The 16231-nt window shown below is 41.7% G+C and overlaps 1 pseudogene; it reads left to right on the forward strand.

Annotated features, from left to right (window-relative positions):
- The first annotated feature begins 8332 nt into the window (after nucleotides 1–8332).
- LOC116333429 lies at nucleotides 8333–16231 on the forward strand (annotated as a pseudogene).

Consider the following 16231-nt stretch of genomic DNA (forward strand, 5'->3'; position numbering starts at 1 on the left):
CGAGGCAACTTTGAACGCGAACTCGAGAGCAGGCAGCAGACCAGAGATATAGTCTCCTACCAAACTCTGAAGCGTGCCCCCACCCAGGATAACCACCAAACATAAAATTAAAACAAAGCAAAACAATAAACAAGTGCTTCGATGGAAGGGCAGCACAGCCACCCAGCTGAAACACACTAAAGAGTTTGCTCAATTACAGTGAACACCATCACTCACCCACTTAAAAGCAATACAAAAAACTGATATTCAGTCTCCACTAAAATGTCCAAAGATCCCGGACGAGCTCCCACTTATGTTACGACCCGGCTCAAAAGCCACAACATAGAAAAGTAGAAGAATACCAGAGTGTTAGTGAGAAGAGGGTTTATCTTAAAATGGAATACCAGGTTGGCTAAAATGGCTGGTGCCACCAAGGCAAAGACAAGTGAGCTCTCTCAAAAGCTTGCCTCAGGTATGCTTTTATCCACACCTGACTAGGTGTGGCCAATTAGCACCAGCTGAAAACATTGAGGAGATTAGAGGCTGCAGAGGGACGTAACACAAAGGCAAACATAGGGCTAAAATACACAGTGGAGTAATCAGGGAATAGGAAGCAGGAGGGAGACACAGCTGGGAGAAATTATGGCTAACGAGACAGGGCGAAGTAAAACTGAATACACTGACATAAGACATGGACCTTTAAAGTAAAACAGGAAACAAGAAACAAATCACAAAGACGTAGACTTGACACTGAACTAGACCTACACTAAACACGAGGGCACAAGAACAAAACCTAAGAACTCATAACCCGGACCAAACTGAAACCTAGAATAATAATAATCAAAACAGCACAACTAAAGAATCAAAACATAAATCATAATACAGAAGAATACCAAAACACAAGAAACTGAAAATGCTGGGTCAAAGTGACCCAGAACCGTGACAATGACAGCATCCATCTCGCCACAGAACGACTAAACAGCTGATACACAAAATCATTCACAAACTTTCAAATTTGCGCATTTTTATTTCCTTGAAATCAGTTTGTCCTCATTTAAATGCCTTTATATACATTCATTCAAGTGGCTCCAAAGTGTTTTCTTCAAACACTTGACAACGAAAAAGTGTGATATTTAACAATATGTTCACATTTAATAATATCCAGAGCACCTCTAAGTTAGAATCACTGCCTCAGCCAAACAGTTAAGGTGTGGTTTACATCCATGTCTGTCCACTCATGATACAGTACACACATGTAGTCAGTTATAGCCACTCACCTTTGAGTACTGACATTGCATTCAATTCATCAATGAACTGAATGCAATTCACATTGGTGTGAACATTTTTTAACTTTTTGGGGTCTTTACCTTACAATATAACATCATTTGAGTCCAGATTTGTTGACTGTTTAAGTGGTGCTACATGAATAAAACTGAACAGATCTAAAGAAGGTGTTCCTGAAATTTGACTTTATTAGAACAGGACGGATGGATGAGCACAGCCCTCTCAGCACAGGGTTGACAGGACTTATAAACTTATAAACCATAATATACATAAAATACACAGTGACTTAAAAGAAATCAATAAATACACAAACACTTCAACCGGTGCTTCCCCAGACTGCATGAGTAACAGGAACCACTCACTGTCGGATCTGTGGGTGCTAAAATTACACTGTTACTAGAGCCATCCAGTCGTTCTCTAAAAGTGAACATTAACTTTCTTAAAAGTGCTTTAAAAGTCCAAACACCCACAGCTACAAACATCTGACTGGCACTACCCCTTTAGGTATCCTGACCACAAGGGGCAGTATATAACAGTATGCAACAAACATAAATAAACAAAATCACTTAAACTGCAAGTGAACAAAAGCTGAATTTGTGTTAAACAGTACTTGCCTGCACATAGAGCTTACATCATTATCTGTATATGTCATCATCATCATTTATTTGGTCAGTAGTAAAGTAACCGAGGTATTTCCCTTTTTGAAATAAAAAAATGTGTTAACCCCTGGACTAAAAAAAAATGTTCCAAGTGGGCTAGGTGCTAATTTTCAGATGGCAGGTCTACATCTAGAATCAAAATGAGCACAAACATCAACAACCAAAGTGAAGCATTAAGACAAAACATAGCAATGTCAAACAGGATCCACACATTTGGGCCACAAAATAGATGTAAATTGACTAAACAAAGACACAAATCAGACAAAAATAGATGCAGCATGATCACAAACAGACACATGTTGGCTACATATTGATGTAAAATGACTAAAATCACATGTGCAACACTTTCTACATATTTGACAACAGAAGAAAAACACAAACAAAGCTGGAATGTATTTTTAATTTAAATATTTTTTATTTCATGCCGAATTAGATATTTTAAAAATCAAGCGCCAAATCACAAAGTCTCCTCCCTGTTTGTACTGTAAGGTCAAAACCCTACAGTACTACAGAGAACCCCAACAATCAAATGATCCCCTCTGAGCAAGCACTAGGCGACTGTGGGAAGAAAAACTCCCTTTAACAGGAAGAAACTTCCAACGGAACCGGGCTCAGAAAGGGCGGCCATCCGCTGCGACCGGTTGGGGGGGATGGAAATCAAAAAGGAGACGAGATGGCGCGAACTACAGTTGTTAAAATTTGGATTTGGTGCTAAAATTCTGCTTCAAGATGTTAAAAGAAGCAGGCGGCGGGAAAAGCCAGGATGGTCATTTTAATCATCTCTGGCTTTAGTGAACCGCCTAAAGGGTTTTCAGAGCTTTTCCCACAGCTGAAAAAACCTGGAAATTTTGGACTTTTGGGAGGACTGGGGATGACTCCGAGGCGGATTTTTAGATGCCTTATCAGAGCCTCATCAAAAGACGAATCATTTGCTATTGCAGCCTTTAAGACATTGTCTGGGGAGCCAAACTCCTTGATGAGGCATTTGGCTAGTTTCTTGATGAACTTTTTCTTATTTGTCAGACTTGTGGCAGACTCTGTGCTGCTTAGTTCAGGCTGTATCAGATCTCTCAGACGGTTGATGACCGTCTCTAGTTCTTCTGACCGAGACACAGACTGTTTGGTCTTAGATTTAGATTTTTTGACGACTCTCATCATGAGGATAAAAGCGAGGTCATCGGAAATTTTCTCAGCATCAGAAGATGACACTGACACAGAACGCATCTCAGACATGTCAGAGGAATCCTTGAGAGAGCGTGAAATGCTAGCAGAGCATTTTTGCGGAGAAATGCTCCAAGGTTTTGGTGTTACAGGTGTTTCATCAGGTGCCGGGGAGGATCTTTCTGGGGAAATGCTCTCAGGTTTTGGTGTCACAGGTGTTTCATCCGGTGCCGGAGAAGATCTTTCTGGGGAAATGCTCTCAGGTTTTGGTGTTACAGGTGTTTCATCCGGTGCTGGAGAAGATCTTTCTGGGGAAATGCTCTCAGGTTTTGGTGTTACAGGTGTTTCATCCGGTGCCGGAGAAGATCTTTCTGGGGAAATGCTCTCAGGTTTTGGTGTTTGAGGTGTATCATCCGGTGCCAGAGAAGATCTTTCTGGGGAAATGCTCTCAGGTTTTGGTGTTACAGGTGTATCATCCGGTGCGGAGAAGATCTTTCTGGGGAAATGCTCTCAGGTTTTGGTGTTACAGGTGTTTCATCCGGTGCCAGAGAAGATCTTTCTGGGGAAATGCTCTCAGGTTTTGGTGTTACAGGTGTATCATCCGGTGCCGGAGAAGATCTTTCTGGGGAAATGCTCTCAGGTTTTGGTGTTACAGGTGTTTCATCCGGTGCCGGAGAAGATCTTTCTGGGGAAATGCTCTCAGGTTTTGGTGTTACAGGTGATGGAACAGATTCTCTTCCACTGCCATCTGACTCTGTGCTTGTTTCCTTTGTCGGTGTCCTTGTTCTTTTAATAAAGTTCTGAATGTCTTCCACCACCACAGAAACCTTGTCCTCAATCATTTGATCTTGGTCTTCGTTCTCCACCCAGAGTAAAAGCTTTTGTAAAAAACTTTTCTACTGCGTCTTCTCACGAGGACATAGAGGACTTCAGCAGAAAAGGGACGCTTTGAGCCATGTGCTGGTTGTGGAGTCCTGGAGATGACTGTATCTGAGAGGATCTACCCATTAGAGGTTCGGGATTTTGATACAGTCGATCCGTCATAAAGTAGATCAAATACTTTTCCCGTCAACTCCACGGTAAAATCTCTGGTTGCCCCACTATTTCTGAAGTTGTCCAATGTTTTATGGATGATGAAGAGTTCTTCTTTCTTTGTTAATTTGTCAAACAGCTGGTTAACGTCTGACCTAATGGCGTCAAAGTCGGCTGGAGAAGAACGCATGTAACGAAGCAGCGTGTTTCGGGAAGGGGCTCGATGAGCCTCTTTACTCTGGGGACCAGTTTCTGGGACTGACCCTGGGAGGCTACTTTCATCGGATGGCACTGTTTCATACTTGTGGAACTTGAAAATGTTTTTAGACAAACAAAAATTTCCTGTTTGCCTTTATTACTTGTCTCAGCTCTTTTTTCATTTTTTCAAACTGTTTTTTCGCAAACATGGAAAAGCGGTGTTTGCGTGCTTTGAGCCCTGAGTGTGAGGTGGATGGCAAACATCTGGAGAAAAGGTCTCTCACCTTGTTGATAATTAATCCTGCATTAAAGGCAGGCTTGGGTAAGCTACACCTCTCACAGGGCTCTTCACTGCTTGAATTCATGTTCCCAAGTATCTCATTTACGATGTCAGCTGCAACCACTTCTACTGGCGTTGGAGCTCGGATACTTTGGCTCTCTGCAGCTGGTTTTATTTTGTCTTCTTCTGTTAGAGCTGATTCGTCTGGGAGCTCAATTTCTTCCTCATCTTTATCTTTTTCTGTCATCTCTCCATCTGAGCTGCTTGATGACAGAATCACAGAAATCTCTGTGATTGCTGATTGCACTGATATCTTTGAATCCGTACTTTCTGTACCGGAATCACACCCGCTTGACACGCACCGGCAGCGCATCTTACGTGCTACAAACCTTTTAAGGCACGAGGCAGCGTGACAAACCATGCGGTGCAGCTTTTTAATATTACTACATTTCCGCTAACATAAACGGCGGGGTCTTGCGGGAGATCGGGGCTTTCTGTAATGAGTTTGACTGTTGAGCTTACCTTTTCGGAGATCTCTTCCTCAACCATCCGTGTCAGCTCGTCAGCGCTCTCATGTCGCTGTTTCGGGACATTAAGAGAGCTGGCGATGGCGTCTGAGATCGAGTCTCCGAGGGACGGGATTATTTTCCCCGCATCTAAAGGCTCTGGATCTTCCTTCGTCATGCAATCCTGAGTAACAGGAAGGGCAATTTTGAGGATTCTGCTAGAGGCGATCTGAATGATTTCACAAATCATATCAGCAAGCACCGCTAGGGTCCCCGAGTCGCATGCGCCATTTTCTATTAAGCTCCACTGAACTCCAGAGAGCCTTTCGAAGCACCTCTTGATAGGTGGCATTATCTGGTCTGGTGTGACCACAATTGAATTTTCATTTTCGCTGCGTGTTGACATGGTTGTATCACACATTTGATTTTCCGGGTTTGAGAGAACAGCGGGAGAATTTTCTTGTTTTGGAGGACGCCGACTGTTGAACATTTGCAAACAGATGAGCTGTAATTTTTATGTGTGAGAGCCCCTATTTGTGGGGTTTGGCTGCCTGTCACGTGGCTGACGGATCAAAGCAAAAGCAAATTCCTTTGATCTGCCAGTGACGTCGCAAAGAACGCACGCGCACACGGATAAAAGCCCCTAGCGCGCGCTCACAGCTGCGCAGCAGCAGACTTGGGCTACATCCACACGTACCAGGGTATTTTTGAAAACGGAGATTTTTCTATGCGTTTGCACCTTTCGTCCACACGTAAACGGCGTTTTCGGTCACTGAAAACGGAGATTTTTAAAAACGCCTGCCAGGGTGGATATTTCCGAAAACTCCGTTTTTGCATTTACGTGTGGACGAGAAAAACGGAGAAAACGCAGCGTCAAAGGTGTGCGCCTTTTTTGACGTCACACTGTGCGCCACGTTATTGTTTCGGTGAAATGAATTTCTACAATACTGTTAATTGTACTCTCTGCAGTGTTTAAATGCTTACATATACACACACAGTTACTGTCCCTCCACACAGAGGACTCGGTTCTGCTTCTATGCCCCATCTTTGTTTACTATTTCCTACCGAGGCTTCTAGACTTCTGATTGGCCAACATTTCTACATGGTTAGGAATATATCGCCACCTGTTGCGTTGGCATGTTCCTAGCAGCGTTTTCCTTCATTTCTGCGTTTACGTGTGGACGGGATTATTTTTTAAAACGAAAACGGAAAATCTCCGTGTACGTGTGGACGTAGCCTTGATATGCCCAACTATATACCAGGATTAACTGCGAGTGAAAGGTTGAAGAAAAGTGGTGGACGGTCGAAGTGAGGCGGTCCAGAAATCTTCAAAGTAAGCACTGGGCTTGTATCTCTCTTCAAATATACAGCGGAACAAGTGTTAGCATAATGAAAAGCCTTAAAAAAGTTACGTGACGTTAGTGATATCGCCATTTAAAGCGGCTCTTTGGTCGGTTAGTTAGTTTAGGTTTCTGCCGAAGCTGGGTCTGTTACACCGAGCAGACGGTTGACCAAATATCTGGCCCGCGAACTGTGGCGAGGACCCAGACTCAACCATGTTGTGCTGAAGTTTGTCCTTAAAGAGCTCTCATCCTGTATAAACCACTAATAATGAGACAGACAGTAGATGGAGAAGTCCTCCTCCTGTTTCTCCTTTCTCTAATTAAAACACAAAGTGTGTCTTTGTGATTATAAGACAAACTGTTTTCATCCTGCAAGTTAACAAATATTTGATAAACTTCTTTTGCTTTTGTTGCTAACTGCCATGGTTGATGTCCTTCTGCAAGTGTCCAGAGTCAGAAGAGACTGAGAAGGAAGGTGAGAGGAGACAGGACAGAGGCTCTCCACCCCTGATGAGACACCAGGACAGTGTGTGAGGAGGAGGAGGAGGAAAAGGAGCCAGCAACAGCTGAGAGATGCAGAGGAGAACAGGGGGAGAACAAACAGCTCGCTGTAATTGAGGGACTGGTAAAAACATTGAAAACACTTTTCTCGATATTTGCTTCCTGTATTTGCAGAAGTATCTCCAACACAAACTGTAACAGCTGCATACAGGGAACCACTCACTGATGTTTATCCTGCAGGACAGGATCTGACAGGGAAAGAAAGAAAAATAAGGGAACCACGGACAACTTTGATAATGCTTTGATTTATCCAGAATATATTTAGTTCAAATATTGTCTTCATCACAGTGGGATTGTGCTGGTTTCAGTGGGAAAAGTATGCAGCTCATTTAAATGCAAAGAGCTGTGAAAAGTTGTCCATTCATAAAACGTGTCAGTATTTTATAAGGATGTCATGTTTCTGTATCACCTCTCTCCTGTTAGAGCCTCTTACCCAAAAGTCAGCCTGTTAATGCTCTCATATCTTCAACATCTTGAGTAAATTATACTGCACAGTTTTCTCATCAATAAAAGAATATCTACTGCATCAGTGTGTCTTCATTTCATCTGAAACGCACAAGGATCAAATCTTAGACTTTATTTTTGGGGTATTGTCCTTAAATATAACTAAAACTTTCACACAGGGGTCATAAATGATATGAAATAGAAATAATACCTTGAATTTTGACTTAAATGTCATATTTGATTCCACCATTGAGCTTTCTTTTTCCAAAAATGGTGTGTATATAGTAAAATATCACTAATGTCACTCATGTTACATTTGTACCATCAAACTGAAATGAGACTAGTGTAAGCAGCTACACTAGCAACTGTTTTACTAGCTAAACTTAGCATCATTGTTGTCTAAGGGGACTCAGCGCATGGCTGTAATGTTCTCCCGTCACACAGAGCTGAAACGACAGTTTTCACATAGAAAACCGAGTTTAACTAAGAACTGGGTACTTTTCTGTTGAATCATTTTCATGATGTTCGTTTGTGGGCTGCGCTCAGACAGGACGGAAATAAAGGTTTAAAAAGACCTCGAGTCCTTTTTCATGTACTCGTGGTGGCTGCAATTACTCAAACCTTCAAAACACAAAACTGAAATGTTGTCAACTGATTGTTGAAGAGAATAATCCAAAGCAGACTTCAGGTTTACCATCATTTCTGATATTCTCTTGATCTTACACATCATCAGATATGAGTCAGAGTGCTCTGTCATGTGGATGGTAAAGTTTTCCAAGGCCTAACAAGAAGAAAGTTTCCATCGAATGAAACTAAAAACTGAAAATAAATAGAGGAGCGCTCGGACCTTCCTCGGCAGCGCCGGGCGTTGAGCAGAACAGACCCATGCTGACACCTGGCAAGGTGGACTTCTCCGTCACCACGGGCAACGAGCTGGCATCCGGCTGCCGTGGCAACACCGTTCACCATGTGATCACTGGGACAGGTATGTCTTGTATCAACATCATCACCTGCAGCACATCCAATAATGATATTTAAAAAAAATTATCTTTTCTTTTAAATTCCTTGGTATTTCTTTGTGAAGCACTTTGTGATCTTCACATTGTGAGGCGCTACATAAATAACATTTTATTTACTTACTTTCAGTGAAATTTAGTGGTGACTTTAAAATCAGTGCATTTTATTTGTATTTGACTGAGCCTCCATCTTTGGAAGTGGTGCTGTGTGAGACTCTCAAAGCAAGTTTTGCACTTTTAGAGGAGATGCACTAAAACTGTAATATCATTAAAAACACGCTGAAGCTAAACAAAGAAAGAAAGAACAAAGTAAAACTATTTGTTCTCTATGATTGGAACTGACATGTGAAATGTGTCAGGTTGTGTCTTCATCATCACTGATTTGTTTGGAGGAGTCAAGCTTGAACGCTGTTTTGTCAGAATTATAATAATTACAACATTATTCAAATAACACTGAAGTGGTCAGGCAGAGAATCAGTGCTGTATCTATGCAAACACATGCACAGCAAGCAAACTCGCAAACCTCGGCTTTGGATTCAAATGAAGACACAAACATTTCCAAGTGTGTCCATCTTTGCTGATGATGCGGCAGACACGCTGACCTCCAGTCAGGAGGAGAAGCATGTTCTTCCACTCACAGAGACTGAAGCCTGAAACCGAACGGCCCGTTTCCTGCGTTTAACCTCAGTCCTAGTTTCATGGTTCGACGCCTGTGACCTCGTTTAGCTCCAGTTCACAGCCCGTTCTGCCAGACGTCAGTCTGTTTGCATCTGTAATAACTTTGAATAAGTCATCTTCAGTTAAATGACTCTGAGCATCTTTAATCAAATGCACTTTAATGCATACTGGGCTGCTTTCTAAAACCACTTTTACAAAGTCTCTGATAGACGTGGGAGGAGGAGCGAGGATGACATTTATATCAGATGAAGAGTTCTGACTGTGTCACAGCTGAACAGACGTCTCATCGTGTCGGGTATGTTATGCATATGTTTGTTTTGGTTTATTTGATAATCTCACACATTCATTATCTGGTATTCTAATAAACAAAATGATGATAATTGAATGAAGACAACATTTTTTAAAGTTGAACGTTTCAAATGTTAAATATGTTTGATAATTTTGTTTGAATCATTAGATTAGGATAGAAATGGAGTGAATGACAGAGACATCTGCCTCTTTGTTGATGCTGGTTTAAGTGTTATGATTAATAATGATAGAGCAGCTGAAGATGAGATTCATGAGGACGTTTTCACAGTTTTTCAGCTCTCAGTCATGAAGAGGTGTGGACTGATCCTCCTGCTGCTCTCAGGTCTGTAAACTCATCTCAGTCGCCTCATTTATAGTTTGAATAAAACTTTTAATATCAGAAAATCAAAGAAAGCACAAACTGAACTGCTCCATAGTGATTATTTTCAAGGTGTCTGTAAACGAGTTTCAAGCAGTCAAAGAAACACTCGTACAATCTCCAAAGATCTTTGTCATGTCAACTAAACTTCTAAAGCTTTCTTTGGGTCCAGTTAAAAGTTTGATTGACAGTTTAATAGTCGGTAGTTTGTAACAGTTTGTATAAAGTGAAGTAAAAGAGTAAAAAAAGAAAGACAGGAGGGAAGAGAGAGTGCATGAACGTGGCTCTGTTTGTGTGCACTGCTGAGAAAAACACGTCTTTATTTTATTTTCTGTGTAGAAATCTGACTGAAAGCCTGAAACGCTGCAAACCCGTCAGCTCGCTGAAAAAGATCCTGACTGCTTTTACCACGTCCGTGTGCACATGTTGTTCAGCTTTGAGCCTCGACCACTAACATGTTTTTTTCCTTTATTGTGCACACTGAAGAGGAAAAATCATCCAAATACATGTGCAATAAGGCCAGAGTGAAAAACAAACTTAACACTGTTAAAGCAGCTTTTTAACCTGATGTGTGAGTTTGGCCCTGGAGCGGGAAACCAGTGTGTAGGTGTCCACTGGCATTGTAAAACACATTTTAACCAGTACACGAGTTACAGATCCTTTAAAGGACACATTTATTAACAGACCACAACACTGTTCAAATCTCTGTAAATTCTCCTGACGAGTAAAATCGAGCTGAGGTGAGTCTGTGACCATGCTGACTGACTCGTGTCCTCTCTCAGGTTACGTGATGGTCTGCCATTTTCAGTCTGATCAGTTAGTCAGACAGCTCCACCTCGTTGACCTGCAGAAGTCCTGGAACGACGCTCAGCAATACTGCAGAGATGAGTACGTTGACCTCGCCATCGTTAACAGCTCAGCTCTCATCCAGGAAGCCCAGAAATGGGCGGGGAGCACAGAGGTGTGGATTGGACTCTCCAAGAGCGGCTGGAAATGGTCTCGCCTCGGTCCAGTTCAGTCATCCTGGTTTAATTCCTGGTCCCCGGGACAGCCAGGGACTGGGGAGTGTGTTACAATATCTAGTGATGGATCATGGTCCACAAAACAGTGCTCAGAACAACATAGCTTTTTCTGCTTTAATGGTGAGTGTTTTGGACTTTGGTACCAGGGTTTGACAAACTGAACATTTTAGCTGCAGGTCTGAATCCATCTGATCTTTTGTCTTTCAGGCATGAGTAGCAGTATCATCCTGGTGCCGACCTTGATGACCTGGCCTGATGCTCAGTCTTACTGCAGACAGACGTACATAGACCTGAGCAGCATGATTGATTCAAATGTAAACACCATGGTCGCTAACATGTTGACATCTTCTAATCAGGCCTGGATTGGACTGTATAGAAATTACTGGACGTGGTCAAACTTGAGCACAGCCTCAAACCTGCCGTGGGGGCCCGGGCAGCCTGATGACACTCAAAACTGTGCCACAATAGATGCATCAACGGGCTCCTTCTACAGTCATAATTGTAATGAACAACGTCCCTTCCTCTGCTCCAGAGGTGAGTCTGTCCTCTGCACGGTCTGGTCCTCCTGGGCTCATCTGGACACTCTTGGCACAACACTGTCGATCCTTTGGGTGGCGCTGTCATTTGGTGTTCGCTCTCTCTGCGGTAGAGTATCACTTCCTGTTCCTGTTCCACCAACACAGGAACAGGAAGTACTAGTTGAGTAGCTTATCTGCATACCAATTTAATTAAAAACCTTTAGATAACTTCTGTTTTCATAGTATAATCTTCATGTGCAGCATGGCCTCTTCACCTGTCCCTCATGCACTTTCCTGCTCATTGTGTCAGATGTTTAGTTACTCCTCGGCCTCCTTTAGCAGTAGTGATACTTGTAACAAATGTAGCATATTTGCAGCTCTGGAGGCCGGGATTACTGAATTGGAGACTCGGCTTCACACCCTTGAGTCACCCGTAGCTAGCCAGGCCCCTGTGGCCGGTGCAGCCGAAGATAGCGTGAGGCCCGCTACCTGTTCCCCGGCAGACCCCAAGCAGCTGGGGAAAGAGGGCGGCTGGGTGACAGTGAGGAGGAAGCATAGTCTTAAACAGAAGCCCCAGGTACACCACCAACCTGTTCATGTGTCTAACCATTTTTCCCCACTCGGCGACACACCCGCCGGGGGTCAAACTCTGGTAATTGGTGATTCTGTTCTCAGACATGTGAAGCTAGAGACACCGGAAACCATAGTCAATTGTCTTCCAGGGGCCAGAGCAGGCGACATTGAAGGAAATTTAAAGCTGCTGGCTAAGGGTAAACGTAAATTCATTAAAATCATAATTCACGTCGGCAGTAATGACACCCGGTTACACCAATCAGAGGTCACTAAAATCAATATTGAATCGGTGTGTAACTTTGCCAAAACAATGTCGGACTCTGTAGTTTTCGCTGGTCCCCTCCCCAATCAGACCAGGAGTGACATGTTTAGCCGCATGTTCTCCTTAAATTGCTGGCTGTCTGAGTGGTGTCCAAAAAACGATGTGGGCTTCATAGATAATTGGCAAACCTTCTGGAGGAAACCTGGTCTTGTTAGGAGAGACAGCATCCATCCCACTTTGGATGGAGCCGCTCTCATTTCTAGAAATATGGACAAATTTATTAAACCCCTCCCAAAATATGACTATCCAGAGTTGGGACCAGGAAGCAGAGCTGAAGTCTTACACGCCTTTCTGCAGCTCCTCTCCTCCTCCAGACAGAAATGTAAAGGGGGCACATGGTGGCAACAGAGGCGAGAAAGGGGTAAGGGTTGTGTGGGGTGCTCTGAATAACTGTTTTTGTCATGTAATTGGATTGCACTTTGTCAGACCTCTACCCTAAAACCTGACCAACTTGGGTGTCCCCCCTGAAGGCTAAGCTTCTGCAGGTCTAGCTCTTAGTGTCACTGAGGCACGCAAACCCCCTGACCACATTAAGGTGGCAATCTCTCAGGGGGAAAACTGAAAAACAAAATAACAAATAATAAAATAAAATATTGCTCATCAGATTCTAACAACTAAAAACATGACATTTACCTTAATTAGATGCCCTATATTAAATACATTTGAATCCAACCATAGTACTTCTCACTATTGCCAATATTAACAAAACTAAAAAGGGTAGGCCAAGTTATATAAAAAAGGCAAATCTCCAAGTCTTGAAAAATAGAAATAAAGAATACATTAAAATATCCATCCAGATCTTCAGAACCAACAACATAAAATCTATCTTAATTTGATGGCCTAAGGAAAGTATCAAATCAATTTTATTTATATAGCACTTTTAAATTATACATGCTTCCCTTAGGCAGTATCATCAGAAGACATAGCATACATTTTCACTGCTATGCTAATGACACCCAACTCTAGCTGTCCATGAAGCCAGATAACACACACCAATTAGTTAAACTGCAGGAATGTCTTAAAGACATAAAGACCTGGATGGCCGCTAACTTTCTGCTTCTTAATTCAGATGAAACTGAGGTTATTGTACTCGGCCCTGAAAATCCTAGAAATATGGTATCTAACCAGATTCTTACTCTGGGTGGCATTACCTTGGCCTCCAGTAACACTGTGAGGAACCTTGGAGTCATTTTTGACCAGGACATGTCCTTCAATGCACATATTAAACAAATATGTAAGACTGCTTTCTCCCACTTGCGCCCCTCCCTGATCCTGGTTCTGCTGGAGGTTTCTTCCTGTTAAAAGGGAGTTTTTCCTTCCCACTGTTGCCAAAGTGCTTGCTTATAGGGGGTCATTTGATTTCTTGTTTTTTTCTCTATATGTGTTATTGTAGGGTCTACCTTACCTTTTAAAACGCCTGCAGCGGCTGTTGTTGTGATTTGGCGCTGTATATATAAAATTGAATTGAAATTCGGCCTTATCTTTCTCTGCAGATGTCAAATCTTCTCGAGCCTCGAGGTCAGTGAAGGTTCAGCTGAGGGCAGGATCTGCAGACCTGAACGACCCCACAGTGCAAGAATCCATCCTGCAGCAGGTCAGAGGACACACTGGCCCCGATACAAGGGACAGACTGCTATAACTACTGTGAAATGATAGAGAGCAGTGAGTCTGTGCAGTCCAGGTTCAGGGAAACGTGACAGCACACAGCTGCAGAGATCACGGGCTCATTTAATGGAATCCCATCGATTTTTGTTATTTAACCTTTTTTAATTCTTAACTTGAAGAAGTCATTTAATTTCAGATTACTGTGAGGAGACGAAGTGACCCAATGACAGGCAATGAGGCCTAATAACAAACTTCAGTTTCATCACCAGGCAGTTCATTTAGTTCATTACCCCAGAAACAGCACGAACAAAGTTTTCTGCTCACTACGGAAACAACGGCTGATTAATGAGGAGCTTCTGTTAATGTGTGAAAACTGTGTTTCAGGTGAGGAGAAGCTGCTGGAGCAAGGGATCAGAGAAGAGGTGAAGCTGAGGTGGAAGACGCAGCCTGATGGGAAGATTTTCCACAGAGAGGAGGAGACAGCCGGTTACTGTGAGAAGGAATACTGTGGGTCGGTTTAGTCTGAACGTTATTGGCTGATTTTCCTCAGATGATCTGCTGTGTAATTCAACTGATTTCCATCTCTATACTCTGACTGCTGGACTGTAATAGTGTAGCTTTGCATGACTGATAGTTGGAAATAATCCTTATTTATCCTAAGCTCAGATCAAAGAGTGTCTGATGAGCTGTTTTATGCCTCTTTGTTTCTTCTGATTGGTGCAGCTAAAGTTTGCAGGTGAGCAGGTCATATTTTTGTTAATCTCTGTTCCTGGACTCTGTAAAGCAATTCTTACCAAAGGCCATTTGTGGACAGAGCATTTAAAACAGAAATGTACCCATGTAAAGTAATTAAATGTTTAAAACTGTGTAACTTTTGACTGAAAATAAATAAAAATATTATACAATGGAATCCAAGTTTTTGACCATGTTTCTGAATTTTAGGGTTTTTCAAACAACATTTTTTAAGATGTAATATCTCCCACAAAGATACAAAACACAGAAATGACAAAAGCTGTCATCAACCCTGAGTTTTTTGCCTGAGTTTTCAGTTTTTCTATTTACATTTTTGCCTTTTTCTGTATATATAGTGTTCTGAGTTTGGGGGGTCTGTATTACATTTAACAAGGTTTAGCCTTAGTTTTGCCTTCAGGTTTTCTGATTTAGTTTTCTTTGTGATTATAGGTCTGGTCTAAAGTTAAATCATTTTTTTCTGCCTCCAATAGGTATTTTGTGGTTGTACATAACAGAACAATGTTTAAATAATTAGGGATCTTTGACACATTTCATTTTATTCTCAAGAAAACTATGAATAATTTTGGTTGTTGAAATAACTTTTGTTTTTGCTATATAAGAAGTCATCTTGTAATAAATCTTTTCCATCACTAGCAACATGCTGGGGAATTCTAATACTAATTATGGTCCTTCGCATCTACTGTGAGTACAACTTTAAAACTTACACGCAAAGTAGTGTGATGTTTTATATTTGATTGTGTTTTTTTTTAACAGTTATTGTTGCATTAATTTATAAGAAACATGTAAATATATTCAATCTACTTAAAAAAAAAACTAACTGCTGTCCTTTGTAACCTTATAGTCTCCACAGTTTTAGAAAAACAGATCACAAACTTGACTGCAGAGACACAGATGCTCAAAATGAAAAATGAGGAGCTGGAGACAGAGAAGAAAAACCTAACAGAAATAATACAACAGATGATGACATCATGGAGTGACTTCAATGTTAGTCGAGCTTAATGGAGCATTGATGCCTACTGTCCCAAAGAAAATAACAGTATGTTCCAAATATATTTGTACAAAATTACCTAATTTAACATAGATATGCACTGATGTTGTTTATTAACAGTTCTCTATTCTTGCAGACAGAAAATGTAACCCTTGTCAGGCTGGCTGGGAATTGTCAGGCTGGTTGTTGTGATTAATGAAGAAGAAAAGGTAATGAGAAAATTGTAGGACACGTTATTACAGACTTCAGGAAATAAAAATAATTTCTTTAGATTGAAAGCTTTCTTAGAGCAAAGCATTTGACAACTTTCTCTCTATCCTCAGAAAACCGTCAATGGAAACAGTTGGAAATATGATGAAAATAAAGGATACTGGATTGGTCTGAGAGTTGAAGATGGGAAATGGAAGTGGCTGGATGGAAGGGATATGACTAATAGGTAAGAGACACTTTGAATCAATATAAATTCCAAGTATTTCCCAAATCTGGAATAAATCAATTACAGTGTACCAGTGTCCATCAGCCTTGAGCAGATTTGTTGTTTTCCTCAGCTCCTGGATCGACCTGCCTCCTTCTGTTGGTCACTGTGCAATCTCTGTCCAAGACCAAGGATTTAAATCAGTGAGCTGTAATGAGAAGAACTGA

The sequence above is a fragment of the Oreochromis aureus genome, linkage group 11 (genome assembly GCF_013358895.1).
Source record: "Oreochromis aureus strain Israel breed Guangdong linkage group 11, ZZ_aureus, whole genome shotgun sequence".
Classification (NCBI taxonomy): Eukaryota; Metazoa; Chordata; class Actinopteri; order Cichliformes; family Cichlidae; genus Oreochromis; species Oreochromis aureus.